Raw genomic sequence first — 16,963 nt, forward strand, 5'->3', positions numbered from 1 at the left:
TGTGGCCTGATCTGGCATTTGGGGAGGGGCAGCAGAGGAGTGTCACTTGAATGCTATGACTTAAGTGACTTAACCCAGCTGCTGTGTGTGTATGTGTAGCCTAATTTAAGTGACACTTCTCGGTATCCAAATTCTTGAGACGTTTCTGACAGTGAGACACAGAAAGGACAGCCAAGCTAGTGGAGGCCAATGAGTCTGCATATCCTTCTAGGATGCTTTGTAAGGGGAAGCTGAGCTGGCCAACCTAACCCAGAACACTAGAGTTTAGCTTAGCTTCTCTCTGTCTGTCTCCATACACAAAAGCACTTGGGGAAAAGGCTGGGTCATGGGAAAAAGTTGGGTCATGGGTAGGGAAGAAGGGGGCTTAGTTTTTACATCACCTCTGCACACTCTGTGACTCTGGACAACACCATTGCTCTTTTGTTTTTTAAGGGAAAATATGATGTATGTTGTGGGCAGTGGTGTGCCAAGGCAGATATGTAGTGACCAGAGAGAGCTTTCTGGAGACAGTTGTTTCCTTACACCTTTGAGTGAGTTCTGGACATCCAATACAGGTTGCCAGGTTTCTATGACTCCCACCTTTAACCACTGACCTCGTCTCAGTGGCCAACACCATTGGTTTTGAGACAGAGTTTGCTCTGTATCTTGGTTGATATTGGACTCAGCCGGTATTTCAAACATATCTTGATCTCCCTGCCTGCTTCTGCTTCTAGAATATATGTGCCACTAAACCTTCCTTTTATAAAAAAAACATGTAGCCATTGATATAGAAGTGAAAGGAACTTCTAACCCAGTAATAATAGAAAGAAATCTGATATAGAAGAAGCTCTCAGGCAAAAGCTTAAATGGGAGCTTTTTTCCTAGAGCAGGGGTTCTCAAATACCTTTTGTTGCTGCTGTAATTTCACTACTGCTATGAATCTTAATGTAAATATATGTGTTTTCTGATGGTCTCAGGAAACCCTTGTGAAAGAGTCCTTTGACCCCAAAGGGATCATGATCCACATGTTGGAAACGACTGCTCTAGAGGAAGAGAAGTGGAAAAAGCAGAGAGGTCCATAGGCCAACACTGCAGAGAGAGTGGCCTGCATGTATCAGATAAAATTTTATATATTTAGCTATTTTAAATCGTTTCACCGCCATACGCAGTATTAAGTTTCATTATGGTGTTTTCAAACAAAATATGTTTTCATTAATTCTCATCCCTCCCCTGTCTAGCAGATGCCCCTCCTTTGTACACCTCCACCTTCCCCTAATCACCTGTCTACTTCATGTCACAGGTGTCCACTTCCGTCCTCCACAGCTTTTCTTTTTAGCCTCTCATTCACATACATACACAGTAGCATTCTAGGCTGGTTTCAGCAGGTTGAAGGAGTGGTTCTGGGATTCTCCCATAAGTCATAAAGTTGGCATTTTCCTCCTGTAAGAGACAGATCAGTCGGCAAGTTAGTCTTACAGATACCACGCCTTTGGCCTTGCACCTGGTGGTTTTTATCTTTGGGACAGAGACAGGGAGCCACATTCCTATGGGTGCATTCCACACATTGCTAGTGAGACAGGATTTTCCCATACTGGCTAACAGACTATGAATGAGGGACAGGAGAACCTAAGGTCTTTTGTCTCTGATAGCGTCTGTATCCACTTCAACAAAGAGATAGTCATCCTTTCAGGTCTGATTATGAGGACTTACAGTAAAATGTGTGTGCTCATGCACTGTGTGCCATGATGCATGTGGTGGTCTGAGGACTTGTAGACTTCATCCTCTCCTTCTAGATCTTCAGACTCAGCCACAAACTCCTTGACCCACTGGCTCCAAAATTTTGATTTTAAAATTAAAAAAAAAATACTATAGCAAATGACAAGTTCCAGGCAAGAATCTTACTCATGGTTGTCTGTAAACCTCTGCAGACTCAACATACACACTTAGATACACTTCCACATGCTGTTCCCATGAAGCAACAGCTAGTACATTTTTGGTTATCATAAGCTAATGTATGTGATATCTACATTATTTGGAGAGAAAGCATCACGTTAAACATCTGAGATCCCATTCCGTTTCATGGGAGATGTGAGGTGACTCCACAAGCCACAGGCTCATCCCCCAGTCAGAAGTGCTTCTGCCAAGGATGAGGTGTTTAATCAATACAACCCATCTTCATAGAACTAGAACAACTGGAGGAGACCCCTAGAGCTGTGTTCTTGCCGTGTCTGTGATGTCTACCCTCGCCAAAGTTCTTAGCTCTCAGTGGTTACAGGTGCCACATGTCTCTCCTTCTAAATCAGCCACTATGGGCTCCTGTGGAAACCTGTTTGTCTCTGCAGTTCTTACACCTGTGTCCTATAGAAGGAAGTCACCTGAAGAACAGTCAGGCCATTGGTCTGTCACGCTCGCACCTCTCCCTGACTCTGTCTTCAGTGTACTTGTGCTGTTCCGGTTTGGATATTTATTCCAAGCACAAAAACATATTTAATCTTAATTTACATGATTATTTAATAAGTGTGAATACTCTTATGGCATTTGATTAAATAACCCAGTTGTGTATAAGGCATTTTCCTTTAGTTTTTTCTTTAACAATTATTTAAAACATTACTTTCTATTAACAAAATGCCTTTACTTGAACATTTGATTTCTGGCACTTATATTTCACTTTGCTCTATTAACACTCTTTTGCATTGTTTCAGTTTCTTTATTTTCTTTGTTTTGGGGGGAGGGGTGTGTTTATCTGTGTGCCCATCACACCTAGACTATTTACACGGGACCTTGGGCTTGCAAGCCCAGCACCTTACCCACTGAGCCATGCCTTCAGCCCAGTCCTATTTTGTTAATATTTAACTTTATTCCTATGTCAAGTATCAAACTGCACAAAATAAAGCTAGTTGGATTTACTGATGTGATTTTGGTAGAGACAATGATAATGGGTGACAATTGGTTTGGAAATAAAATGACAATGGTTCACTCTATGGTTAAACTTCATAATCTCATAGATAACTTTATCTGTTAATTCATTCAATAGCTTAACAAGTCATTACTGAAGGTCGGTACTCTATTACCTGTTTCAGAGCCACAAAATCACGAGTAGTCTTTGCTGTGAAAATTTCTTCTGGCGGGCTGTGATGGCTTATTCTGTCATTCATAGCTGTGAGTTTGAGGTTAGCCTGGGCTGCGTAGTGAGTTCCAGGCCAGCCAGCCCTACCTAGTGTCTCAAAGCTCAATCCGTCAGCCAAATAACCAATTAGTATGGGATAATTATTTGACAATAGCCTAAGTAATTTTGAAATTCCTCCTGAACCAACAGCAGATACGTTTGCTGGGAGTGTTGGGAGTTGAGCTCCATTTCTGGTTGGCTCCATGTTCGGCTTCCTGTGGAGAGGCAGGGGGTGAAAATGTAGAGGGAATCTCGTGCAATGCCTTGGTGCCAATTCAAGAGGAGCGTGGTGTTTCTTCAATAGATGACAGTTTAGTTTCTAATGACATTTCAGAAGAGCATTAACACATAACTCCCAGACAATGCACTTCTAGAGTTCACTGTGGCACACAACTCTTGACAACGTGAACACACTCTGGCTTTAAAAAAACCAACAAAAGTCACACTAGACAGGCCTTCACAGGGTGGGCTTCTGGCTTTAAGGTAGCAGCACTGGGTAAATTGAATATCACCTATAGCAACTCCTTTCCTAAAGTCCGGCAAAGGAAAATAGAAATTCTACCCTCAAGGGGCTGATGATGCCCCTCCCTAAGATGTCCTTACTTATTTTTCATTGTCGAATGTCTCTTTGTTTCCAACCTTGTTGAGTGAGATGGTGTCCTCAATACCAAGGTACACGTTTTTAGAAAAGGAAGCTATAAGTCTAAAAACCTGTGTTCGAGGAAAACTGAAGGTGTCCCTTGCTTATAAATACAGTGTTTGCCACATCCTTTATTTAGATCCAAGGTGTGAGTGTATATGGATGTATGTCAGAAAAAGAAGCGCTATATTAAGATGTCCAAAGGCTATCTAGGCAAGGGTGATGAACATGGTTTCAACAACTTACTTAAATTCTACTCTGGTGTTATTTCAAGAAAAGGCCAGCCATGTAATTACCTTTCAATATCTACCAGAGATATGCCAAAAAATATTCAAGTGTTTATGGTGGGAATGACAAGAACAAACAGAATAAAGTTACTTCTGATTTCTATGTGCTGATTTAAAAAAAATGAGGGGCTTGGGAGGTGACTCGCTGGGTAAAAGAAATTGCAGTACAAGCTTGGGGATAGGGCTACAGACCTTCAGCAGCTACTGATAAACAACCCAGCAGGGCTGCAGCTGTGGTGTGCCTGCATCCCCAGAGCTGTTTGCTGCAGGGAAAAGGCAAAAGCAGGAAGATCAATGCAGCTTGCTAACCACCAGACTAGCATCAGGTTTCGTGAGTGAGCCTTTCTCAAAGGGATCAGGCAAATAGTGCCAGAGCAAGACCCGGACATCAGACATTTTTCTCTACGCTCTTTGAATAAGGGTGTGTGTGTGTACACACAGATACAGACACACACATATACACACGTTGCATTATTATACCTTATTAGAGGAAGCTTCCTATTTTCTAGCTAGTTTCCCTTCAGGACACAAAATTGAGAAGCAAAACACACCTGTTTACCTGGCCATAAAAAGAAAGCAGTTTATAAAGTAAGTTTTGTTTGAATGAGGGTATTTTTTTAAAAAAAAAAAATCTTTTGTAGACACGTCATCATGAATGAACTTGTGGATGGAGGTCACAGCGGCACTGTACACATTGTTCTTAGTTCTGCAAAGTAATCTTGAGTTTGGTGCCTTGGGAGTTCAGTGGCTCTCGGGGGAACTGAAGTAGGTGGGCTCCTCTGATGACCGGCCCTCTTTCTTCTTGCCCTGCTGAGGCTCTGAAGTTCAGAGAAATCTTGGTGTGAGCTGACCCTCATATCAGCAGGCATGCCCAAGTCCCTCAGTGAGAGGAGTCAGAACTCAGGGACCTATGCCAACTGTGGGTGACCCATTCACACAAAAGAAGCCAAGACAAGCCAGGCTCTGAGAACCATTTTAGATGACTCAGGATTTCAGATACTTAAGGTCGGCTGCATCCATGTTTGTGAACTGCCAGGATTCAGATTTCTCCCACATTTTATGCAGATCCAAATATTTTAATTTAGGATTCCAATAAAGGCTTATGAGTAGTCATCTCTGTAAAGGAGCTTAAAATTCTTCAGTACTTTTAGATTCAAATTGCTTCCCTTGTCGTCATGGAGAATCCCATTATGTTCTTTGTTTCCTTCCCACGTCAATCTCTTCATTAGTAATAAGTGAATTATCTAAAATGCTGGACGTATGCTCCTGGATCCTATGTTTTAATAGCTCTGTGGCAATGGCATTCCTACCTCGCTTCTTATCTATAATTATGAGCAGTGTCCTTTCTGCTGAGTGGTAGTGATTAGGCCCAATGGCTTTCTTTGTTATCCTCATTTTACAACTTTATAAAAATTACATATGGGGCGATGCTCAGTCAGTTAAGTGCTACATGAGATGAGGACCTAACTTCAGATGCCAGCATCCCTGTAGAATGTCACGTGTGGTAGTATGTGACCTCAGTGCTGGAAAGTGGAGACAAGCAGATGCCTAGGCCTCCCAGGCTGACAATCAACCCAATTGGCAAGCTGCAGGTTCAATGAGAGAGCCTGTCTCAATCAATAACGTATTGGGCGACTGAGGAGAGTCACCTCTGGTTCACATGCACACCAACACTTACACAAACATACATAAACACACACACACACACTACTAAGAAAAGACTAACAAATTTTAACACTATTTTTGGGACATGATTTCACTAAGCAGCTCTAGGTGGACTGGAACTCACAGAGATCTATCTGCCCCTGCCCCTGTCCCTGCCCAGTGCTGGGATTAAAGAGGTGCCTGACTTCATTAATTTTAATTGAAATTTGTTGCAGGTTCCATTACAAATGCATCACCTAAATATTCTTTATTCTACTTCTCTGTATGAGTTCTACAAGGGCAGTCGGCCAGCCGCCCTTCCGATTCCCCTTCTCTCTTCCTCCCTTGTATCCTTTGCCCTCTTCATCTCATTAGTAATTTTCTCCCTCATCACATAGGTTTTCCTGTGTTTAGACTTTGCCCTTTCCAGGTAGGATATAGTAAGTCACAAAAACGACTCCACCTTGGAAAACCATAGATTGAAGACTTTTCTTAATCTATGCTTAAAATCTCAAAGGTTTTACAAATAGGCCCATCGTCCAAAAACTGAGCTTTGTATATCCTTCGAGATTGGCAGATAGCTCATTTCTGTGATGTGTCTGTCTGGGTAATCTAGCCCTGAAAGATTCCATTCCTGTAGCCTGGATATGAGGACTTTCAGACCTGAGCTGTCTGATCCACTCCGTGCTGGAGAGGCTGAGACGCCAAGCCTTGTGGCAGGAATTCTGCTTCACATTTGACAAGGAATAACATGGTTGCACATTAGAGATATCATGGGGGGCGGAGGCAGATACATGCATTTCTTCCTGAAATATTGGTTTTCTTGTGGTTCCCTAGTAGCTTGCTTTAGTTGAAGATTTTGAAAGAAAAAAAAATCACAGCTATTTAATTCATTTATGCCACATGTGTGCAAGGGCAATGGTCCCTTCCAATCCTTTAGCTTGGGCATGGTAAACTCTGTGATTACAAGTCCTGAAATATTCTACCTAATTATCAGGAAAACCCCCCAGAACCTCTGAACACATCTTAATACTTCCATCAATAGTCCTGGGACCATTTGGCCATAACCTTGGTACCAAGACCTCCAATAAAAAGCCTGAATCTGAGGCCCCTGACTGAGTTCTGTTGAGCTGGTTGCTCTCACTCACCCGCAACAGGAATAAAAATAAGTCTGAGAAAAAGAAAAACACGATTGACAATGTGGTCAAACTTGGAGAGCAGCCAGCCTGACTTCCCCAAACTCAGAGAACCTTACAAGGGGTTCATTTATATGAAACAAAGCCCAAAAACTCTGCATAGAAATCAATACAGTCAGGCTGTGTGCAGGAGTCTCAAGAAAAGAAACATTGAAATTCTACTTTTGTGATTTCATTAACCGTTAATTTAACTAACCATTGTTTACCATTCTGTGTGTTGTTGGATCCTCTTACCAGTTCAGGTGGGTGTGGAGCCCAAAAGTTAGCATTGGCTGTCCTCCTCAATCACTTCTCCATCCTTTTAGATTTGAGACAGGGTCTCTCACTAGACCTAGAATTCATGGATTTGGCTACACCGGCTGACCAGCAAAGCCTCAGAATCTGCATGTATGTGTCCTGCACTCCTGACTCAGTGGTGGGGTTGTAAGCATGTTCCAACATACATGGCTTGTATGTGGGTGCCAAGAATCTGAACTTAGGTCCTCACTCTTGTGCGGCTAGCATTCTACCCACTGAGCTGTCTCCCCACTCTTGACTGTGATTTCTGTGTTCGGCAGCAAGGATTAGAGAGATTTGGGGGAGCAGTTTGTATTCTCGTAGGGATATTTCTTCTAGGGAACTGAAAATTACATTTTTTTAAAAGTCTTAATTTCAAGGAAACCACACAGTATAGAGTCACACACCAGCTTTCATTGTCCAAGGCCAGGCTGACCTGTGCTTTCTCGCGTTGTCCTGACTTTTGGCAGTTCCTTCATCTAGAACAAAATGAGAGCCAGCTATCCCCATGTCCTCAGCAACAGGCAATGCTAGCAGGTTTTAAAAGCTTACAGAGCTCGTGCGAGCTGTCATTTTCTAAGGTCATTAACATGTGTTATTGAGTTTGAGAACAGTGAAAAGCAAGCGTCCACTTTTCCAGGCTGTGCCTTGTCAGGTAGAGCAGCCGGTTGGGAGTGGTGCACATATTTTCACATGCAAACCCATCAGGTGTGAATGCCAACTCTTAAGGCCAAGAACATCTGCTTCAGGAGAATTACATAACTTCAGGCTTGGAAAATGGAGGGGATGATGCCATCACACTCAGTCTTGAACCATGTGATTACAATTCTGGTACATGACAGGAAACAAACAGACTTTTACTAGGAAATGACAAACCAAATAGTCCTCTTTTGTGACTTTCTAAACAGAGCATCTAGGGACCTACATCATCTCCAAGGATGGCTAGAGGGTCCAGGTACTAACTAATCCAGACAAATACTCACCATGCAGCACCTGAAGTAAAAAATACCTTTTGATCAGGCCTTGGGCACATGGTTCTAATCCTGATTTTTCTCCACTAATATGCTGCATAGTTCTTGAAAATATCTTCTTACAGATCTGTATCTAATTTTCCTCTCAGACAACTGATATCAGCTATAGTCCTACTCAGTGTGAAGCAACAGTTGGACGATATGCTGGTCAGAGGACCTCCTGTCCAGGGAACTTAGAGTCCAGTGCCCACATACATCATTGAGGCATTTATTATAACATTTATATTTAAAGAACAAGATAAACACAAGCTAAGTGCTTAATGATGTAGAAATAAGGACTTAGAGAGATTCCTCTGCATATCTGCTTCCACAAAATGTGCCTGTGTCCCACGAGAACATCTACATGACAACTTCTTTCTGAAGACACAGAACTCTCCTGCCTAGCTGTCTTCTAGGGCAGGCAAAAAGCCAAATATAGCATCCCATAACTTTTTTGCCAGAACTCCAGGTCTTGAACTGAACCTTTTTCTTTAGTGAATCAATGGCCATTCTGCACTAGCTCTGATATGCCTCTCTTGCAGCTATCATCTGAGAAGATTTATAGAGACTTACCTGTGATGGGAAAAATTCTAACACAATTTTGATACCCAGTAGAGCAAAGTGAAATAGGTAAAGCTAGTCAATTCCAATTGCATCCATGTATCTTGAATTTCAAGTTACTCCTTCTTATAGGATGTCTAAGAGAAGGAATAATTGTTGAATATATTTTATTACAATTTATCAATATTTGAGTTATTTCTAAAAATTATGTTGATCCTAGTACAGTGGCTAATGCATTTTGATGACCATGTATATAGTGTCATCAATGTGGAATTTTGTGCGATATTGCGTTGTGTGGAGTATGAAAAAGAAAAAATTACACGGAAAGAAGAAAGAGGTTTCTTATCTTCCATGCTCTTATTTGCCTCAGCTCTCCAGATTGCTTTCTGATTTGTTCAGGGACCCCTTCCAGTGTACATCATCCCTTCCTTTCTCTAACACCCTCTTCCAGGGCCATATGACACTCTAGGCAGTGGGTCCTTATGAAATGCCCTTTTAAATCAGAGTCCAACACTCCAGAGTTTTCCTGATCATGCAACTATGGATTCAGAAGCATGCCATGGCTTTGTCCCTGAGTACCTTCCAGTCACTATCGGTTAAACTCATCAAGTAGCTTCTCAGGTGTCTGAGAGTGACCAGTGATCCTCACTTACAGGTATGGGCAAGACAATACGGTCCAAATATGTCTGCTATCCCTGACTATGAATGCTTGGAGCCTTGCTTTAGTCACTAAGTGGGAAAATGCTAATACGTGCTAGGCATGGTCCCCATGGTTAATGTGGAGGTAGAGAAGGCATGCACCAATCCCTGGGACTCTCAGCTTACATAACAGTGGGATGAGAATGATGTTAAGCCTTAGTCAAATTCCGAAATTAGTTGAAGACCATGAGTGTTGGGGCCCTGGGGAGTAAGGGATCATCAAGTCACCTAAATTAGCACTGAAGTGTCAGGGCATTTCTTCATGGAGACTGCCAAAAACAGATGGGTTGATACAGAATAAACTGAGTAACTGCGAACTCAGTCTAAATTGATAATGTTGTAAACACTGGATCAAAGGTAGTTGCTTGTTTCTGTTGGTATATATGCTGAATTGTTTGCAAAGAATTTTCTATCTGTCTGTGACTAAAGTATTTGTCACACAAGCGTAAGGACCAGAGTTCCTGTTTCTAGAACTCAATCTATTGCTAGGTGGACATCCTGGACCCTCTCTAATTCCACTACTCAGGAGACAGAGACAGAGCAGTTGCCTAACCTAGCTAGCCTGACTAGCCACATCGGTGAGCTCTCACATTGGATGAGAGATGCTGCCTGGATGAATAAGGCAGCAAGGAGTCAAAGAAGATTGTCCACATGGCTTTTCCACATAGACAAACACACATGACATGCACACAAACACACACACATTCATACCTGCACACATACACATGCGTACACATACACATAATAAATAAAAACTGACTTTCAAAATGCTAACACAAAGCTTAGTCCAGAGCACCCTGTGTGGTCATCCTGAAGTCCCAGATGCTGTTTGTGGGGTGGCATCCTGCACCCCTCTGTTACACTCAGGGCTCTCATTCTCTGCCCTCCCCTCCCTACTCTGAGAGCAGATCCTAGCTTTACCATGAGAGTTTCTATAACCATAGAGACCCTTTAGACCTGCACTGTGTCTGTTCACTTCAAGAAGATACCCTTTCATTGCCTAGCTTCTAGGGAAACTTCATTACTTTTGCTGCAAGGCTGGAGCTCAGGTCTTGGGTGCATGTCTAAAGTCCCATGTTGATTCTTTTCAATGATATTCAGCAAAGACACGTTTGCTGATACTAATTCTGAAAATGCAGCATTGAGGCACAAACTACTCCTTTGTGATACTGAATGCTAAGCATTATCATAGCACAAACAAGACAGACTACCAATGCAGTTCTCCTATTTCTTCAAATTGAAAAGCGTGGAAGAAAACCAGGACTATGGTAATTTCAAAACTCCAACAAATAATAATTCATGGTAGCTTTCTCAATTTTGCTCGTGCTGTAGAAGCCTCTCTTCCTTCGTTCCTTTTAATACTGCAAATGCCCCGCTCCCACTCGGGAGCCTCATCACATGTGCCAGGCTTCATTGTTCTGAAATGACAAGTGCTTTGCACTTTATGTAGGAATGCAGGAGAAAAGAGTTCATGTCAAACATGCTAATGATTGTTAAAATTAATATTTCTTCTTTTAAACCACCTTTCCTCTTTGTGATGATGAATTTCATATTTTGAGCCCTTTAAACCAGGATGGAAGAGACAGATTTTATAATAAATCTTTGCTCCAAGACAAAGTATCACCAATAAAAGTAATAGAAAAACATTTTTGTCTTAGGCTCTATAGAAAGGAGATTATTGTGAATGTTGTATGGATCTGAACTTAGATCTGTGGACCAAGCAGTAGCATCACTTTCGGTCCTCATCACCCCTCCCTATCCCTAAGTTGTTTGACAGTGACACTGAGGTAGAAAACAGACCCAGCCCAAAGACATAACTGTTTTAAGAAAATGTATGTTTCCGCAAGGTCATGTGATAACATTAGACATGTTTTTAGGAAATGTGTTTTCTGTTTACTCAGAAGAATAGGGTACTGCAGAAGCCTGAGGTCCTAGCATTTTGCTTAAGGATTAGATGGGCACTCATTGCCAGATGGTGCTCATGGTTTGCCAATAAACAGTTTGATTACTGTTGACTTTCAAGAAAATGGTCATATCTTCCTGAAAACCCCGAGCCTACTTTAGCTGAATACCAGATAGATATATGATTTCCTACATGGCCTCTAGAGATGGCTTTGTGTGTAAGGGTGTTTGCTATGCTATCATAAAGACCTGAATTCCAAGTCCCAGCACCCACTTAAAAAGCCGTGTGTGGTTTAGGTTCATGCCTGTAATCCCAATGGGGCTGAGGTCAGAGAAAGGAATATTGCCACCTTCTGGCTGCTAGCCTAGCTCCAGGTTCAGTGAGAGAGCCTGTCTCAGGAGAATAAGGGTGGAGAGTGATAAAATGGAATACCAAATGTTCTGTTCTTCCACACACATGTAAACATGTGATCCTCTCACATATGTGTGCATATGTTGTATACATGTACCACAGGTATATGCCACATACAGACTCACAGAAAGAAAGGGGAAGGAAGAAAGAAAGGAAGGGAGGAAGGGAGGGAGGGAGGGAGGAAGGAAGGAAGGAAGAAAAAAAAGAAAGCTGGTAGGCTCTGGACATGGGAGGGGAAATTGGGCAGGTTTACAACACAGACATTAGGTCATTTCGATGCCTGGGGCATATGACTTCCAGGACTCTCAGAGAGAGACTGAGCAGAATGTTTGGCCCATCCATGCCTATGAACTTAGGAACAAAATAACAAGAAACTGTTATCATCAGGAGCTGAGGTGCAGTGTCCATGTGATGTTGAGTTGATCACTTATGAGGCAGAAGACAATGGCCCAGTGAAAGCATATGTGAGGCCCTCTGTTGCCTTATCCCGTGAGTGAATTGTTTTGATTGGGTAAATATGGCTTATACTGCCAAGGAAGCCAGCAGTATAGGAGCAAGAGTGATGAAAAGGATTGATGCTAACGGTGGGTGCTGTCTAAGCTCTTGGATTAGATGTCTGTTAGACGTGATCTGCAGTGGCTCCGTTACTCTCTGTATAATGCAATGTTTTAATTAAAGTTTACACTTGCTTGGAAGTCAGTGGACCAATGCATCTGCGACTATGGCATTTCTTTCACTCTCCATAGAATGCTGTTAGATACACAGCATGACCAGGCCAGGGGCATGGCTCAGCTTGGAAAGGTGCTTGCTGCCAAGTCTTACCGACCTCAGTTTGAATCGCAGAATAGATATGGCAGAAGGGAGCGCTCATTCCCTAAGGCTGTTCTCTGACCTCCACACAGGTGCCAAGGCATGTACTTTAACACATTCATATAAACAAAGAAATGAACAAACAGAAAACGAAGGTAACGAGGATGGAAGTTGAGGCCACTTGAAAACTCTTTGAACTAGACCATGATCTGTCAGTCACACTGAGCTCTGCCTTAGTACCGTCAGAATCTCAGTAGCAGGGCCATTGATTCCAGTTTTGCTTCAAAAGTTTCCATCTGATAGCCCCCTTCACCTGCGATTAAAACAAACACTATTAAATAAAATAAAAAAAGTTGGGTCACAATATAACAAAACTGCCAATCAATTGCTTCACCCTACCCAGCTCTGTTTGCCATTCCTGACAGTTTGCACTCTTCAGATTTGGAGGAGAAGGAAATTGTGGGACTTTTTTTTTTTTTAACAGAAGTAGTGCTTGGTCCCCTGGCTGGGTAAGAGTGCACTCCAGTTTCTTACTATTGCTAGGATAAAACACTAGCCAATATCAAACTGGGAAGGAAAGTGTCTGTTTCAGCTTACAGGTAAGAGTCCATCATCAAGAGAAGGCGGGACAGATACTCAAGGCAGGAAGTGAATCAGAGCTTGGAGTACCACTGCTCACTGGCTTTTCTCAGTGGCTTGCTTAGTTGACTTTCTGATGCAATTGAGGATCACTGTTGGGAGTGATCAGTCATTAATCAAGAAAATGTCCTCCACAGATTTGCCTATAGGTCAACCTGATGAAGACAATTCCACAATTGACATCCCCACCTCCCAGACGACTCTAGTTTGCATCAAGTTGTCAGAAAAAAAAATAGCTTGCATAGCACATGGACAAGATGGCTATGATAATGAGAATGATTTAATTTACACGTCCGAGTCAGAGAAGATTACATCCCAGAACTGGTTCGTACATGTTTGTCACTCAGGTGCCTGAGGAAACATTGAAAGGCAGGATGCCAGCTCTCCCTCTCGGGCTTGCATTTTCTGCCTTGGCTCTTCAGCATGTATAGCGATTTGTTTACTGTTTATCCATAGTGTATCCAAAAAGGAACAGAATAAAGTTTCCAAAGGAAGCTGCTTTATTTGACCTGAATATCACATCTCATTGAGGGTTATCTCTGGACATGATAGAAGCTTGATAAAGGCTTGTTTTATGGGAAGAAGTAAAGTCCCCATACTTGTCTCCCCCTACCCCCAGGTGATTTCGTTGACAACACATCTCCCTCATTTTTTTAAAAGTCATCCGTGTGCTCATGGGGCTCCATTTTAGTCTCCAAAGCTTTGGCATCGACTCCTTTGTCTGTTAGGTGAACATAGCCACACGTGGACATAGATCTACACTTATGATGTCATATGAAAAACTTAATAAAGCATAGATTCATGTAGCAGGTGGTGGTGGTAGCTCATGCCTTTAATCCTAGCACTTGGGAGACAGAGGCCGGCGGATCTCTGTGAGTTCAAGGCCAGTCTGGTCTATAGAGCGAGTTCCAGGACAGACTCCAAAGCTACACAGGGAAACTCTGTCTCGAAAATACGGCAACAACAAAAAACAATAACATGTAATAAAATAAATCCTTGTAAAAAGGATATTCGTAGAACATTTCCTAATGTAGAGGTATTCTCCTAAATTTATTTTCCAAAATGTTTTGTCAATTTTCTCATTTGTATGCAAGCTTAATTTTCTTAAAATATTTGCTGTGTTTTGGCTCAGCAAAAACAACCCTAAAACACAACAAAACAAACAAACAAACAAAAACCATTTGACTAAAGGGTAAATTTCCTGGTCTAGTGCTTCTCACCTATCTATTAGAACTTAGGTTTATCTGTGGGAAGTGAAATTTGTGCGATAATTATTAAACTTATGGGACAGTTCCACCTTTTTTTCAACTTTGAGAAGATTCTAAAGATACATACATACATCATATATACATATATATACTTTACAGTATCATTACTCTCATTTTTGAAGGTCTCTCATTCCAAATTTAACCTTCTTTAAACATATTCTGAAATGCCAAAAATTCTTCAGAAGCTTTAACCAAGCGAGCATCTGGAGACTGCTTCGTATTTAGTTGGCCCGTGTTTGCACCTTCCAGAGGAAACCATCAAGTCACCGCTGTCACTTCAACACGCAAGCAGTTTTCATTTGCGGATCTGGGGCCTACTGAAAAACAGCCTGTGGGAGGCACTGCTTGTGTCACTTGACGGTGCTGTCTTGTCATAAAACACTTACACTAATTTAGCATCGGGTTAGTCATCTGTGTGTTAATTTTTTGCATATTGAAAGGGGTGACTAATGAAGGGAGCATCTCAACTTGTAGATAGAATTTGACTTCCCGTTTAGAAAGAACCTGAGAAGGCCTATCCACTTCTCCATGCCTCTGCCGGGATTAACAGGACGTGTACGATTTGTTGGTAGGGTAAAATACATAATATACATATGCCTTGAGTTATAATATTCTCTTCACCTCTTTTCCCCCTTTTAATTCCATATGCTATCGTTTTTTTATTATTCTAAAGGCAGTATAGGACCTAAGAAAGCAGCACTAAGACAATGTGAAATGATCCTCGTTTTATTTGATGTTGTCTGTATAGAATAGTTGAGAGCATTGTGTCAGTTTCCCATAGATTCATTATACTGATGAGTTCTGCTAAGAAATACTTCCAAACTCCTGATTAAAATAGTATTTCTGGGGCTCTGAGATGAGTCAGCGGATAAAGGTGCTTGTGGCAATTCTAATGCCCTGAGCTCAGTGCCCAGCTCACACACAGTGGAAGGAGGGACTCAGCGCCAACAAGTTGTCCTCTGACTGCCCCTCAAGTGCTATGGCACATGCTTGCCCATCTATGCACATTCACAAGAAAGTTATTCAATGTAAAGTAACAATAATAATGGCAATAAAAGAGCTCCAGTAACTTGTCTTTTGTGTATTATCTCTATATAATATATATACACACTGAATATATTATATAATATAGCCATTTCTGTCCTTTTATTATGTAAATTAAAATTTGATAGTAAAATTTATTAACAAAGTTTTGCCAAGAAAAATATATTTGTTAAATATAGGTTTGGCTCTTGATAAAAATGAGAGACCTTGGACCCGATTGGCATGAAATGGCAGCGCAGGGGTGGGGTTGGTTTGGCGAACAGAAAGCTGGCGTAGGGCTGGATTCCTGGCATTGCTTCCTCAGCAAAGAGAACAATTTTAATCAGCTACAAAAATATTTGCGATCCATATGCTCCTCTCTGCTCACTCCCATCTGCCCATATTCCCTTTTATCTTGGGAGATGATGGCTTCATGATTCAGCCGCGTAAGAATAATACCTCGCTGACTTTCGAGTTCAGTTCTATTTCAAAACACGTCCTGGAAATTACGCACACACAGAGACCCAGGCTGCTAGCTCTCGGGTAGTTACGTGAGTATGACTTTGTTCCGTCTTCTTGGGAAAGATTATATCTTACATCCTCCTACTGGAGCCAGGACGGCTATCTGAGGCTTGGCTTTGAAGCGCCATTGTCATTTGCCTGCTGCATTCAATGCCCCTGTACAACTGCGAGGGGCAGGGAAAGGAGCAAAGGCTGGGGATAATTCACAGTAATTTCATTCGCTTTGGGAAGAGGAAAGCAATACACACATAAAAAGCACTTGGTCACTTTATCTAACAGGAGTGTTTGTTCTAGATAATGAGCTTGCAAGCGAATTGACCATTTCTTAGTTTTTTTTATTAAATTACAGTTGGGCATCTGTCGTAGTAGCTATGGTACAAGAGGTCAGAATAGAAAAATTAAAAAAAAATGAATCACAATTAGTGATTTATTTTGTGGGAGATGTGTGTTTGCCTATCCCAATAGCTATATGGTTTCTAACAAAAGGTGTACATTTTTAAACCCAATTATCCATTGGTAGAAAAGATGAATAAATCAGAAATTATTGATGGGATGCTTGGTGGTATTTTCAACAGTTGTTTCCCGCTGCACAACAAATGGCTTTGTAACCCAATATGCTATTAACAGCACCATTGCCAAACCTGAAAGGAACCAGCCAGGCTCATCTAAGCTAGTGGGGAGGAGATGGCAAGGAGAAAGGGTTTCTAGCCTTTGGTGCAGTAGCTGGCTGCAGCTTGTGTTTTCACAGGCAATAGGACCCAAGGGGCGTGTCTGCTGCTGGAGTCAGCGGGTGTGCCCCCCCCCCCCCAACAGGAGGCTGAGAGTTTGGGTTGTGGTTTGCTTTTTGGCAAAGGCCATCAAGAGCCCCCGACTCTCTGTTTGTATTCAAGCTGTCTGCGTGGCTGCTCCTGTAGGAGTTGCGCAAAAAG

The 16,963-nt window shown here is 41.9% G+C and overlaps 1 protein-coding gene across 17 annotated transcripts in view; it reads left to right on the forward strand.

The window, feature by feature from the left end:
- The window catches only part of Arpp21 (cAMP regulated phosphoprotein 21), a 160,079-nt gene that overhangs the window by 27,343 nt on the left and 115,773 nt on the right, over window positions 1-16,963 (forward strand). The window lies entirely within an intron of this gene.

This window comes from Microtus oregoni, unplaced genomic scaffold (assembly GCF_018167655.1).
Source record: "Microtus oregoni isolate MIOR12 unplaced genomic scaffold, Mior012 000028F_ref0000031, whole genome shotgun sequence".
NCBI classification, from domain to species: Eukaryota; Metazoa; Chordata; class Mammalia; order Rodentia; family Cricetidae; genus Microtus; species Microtus oregoni.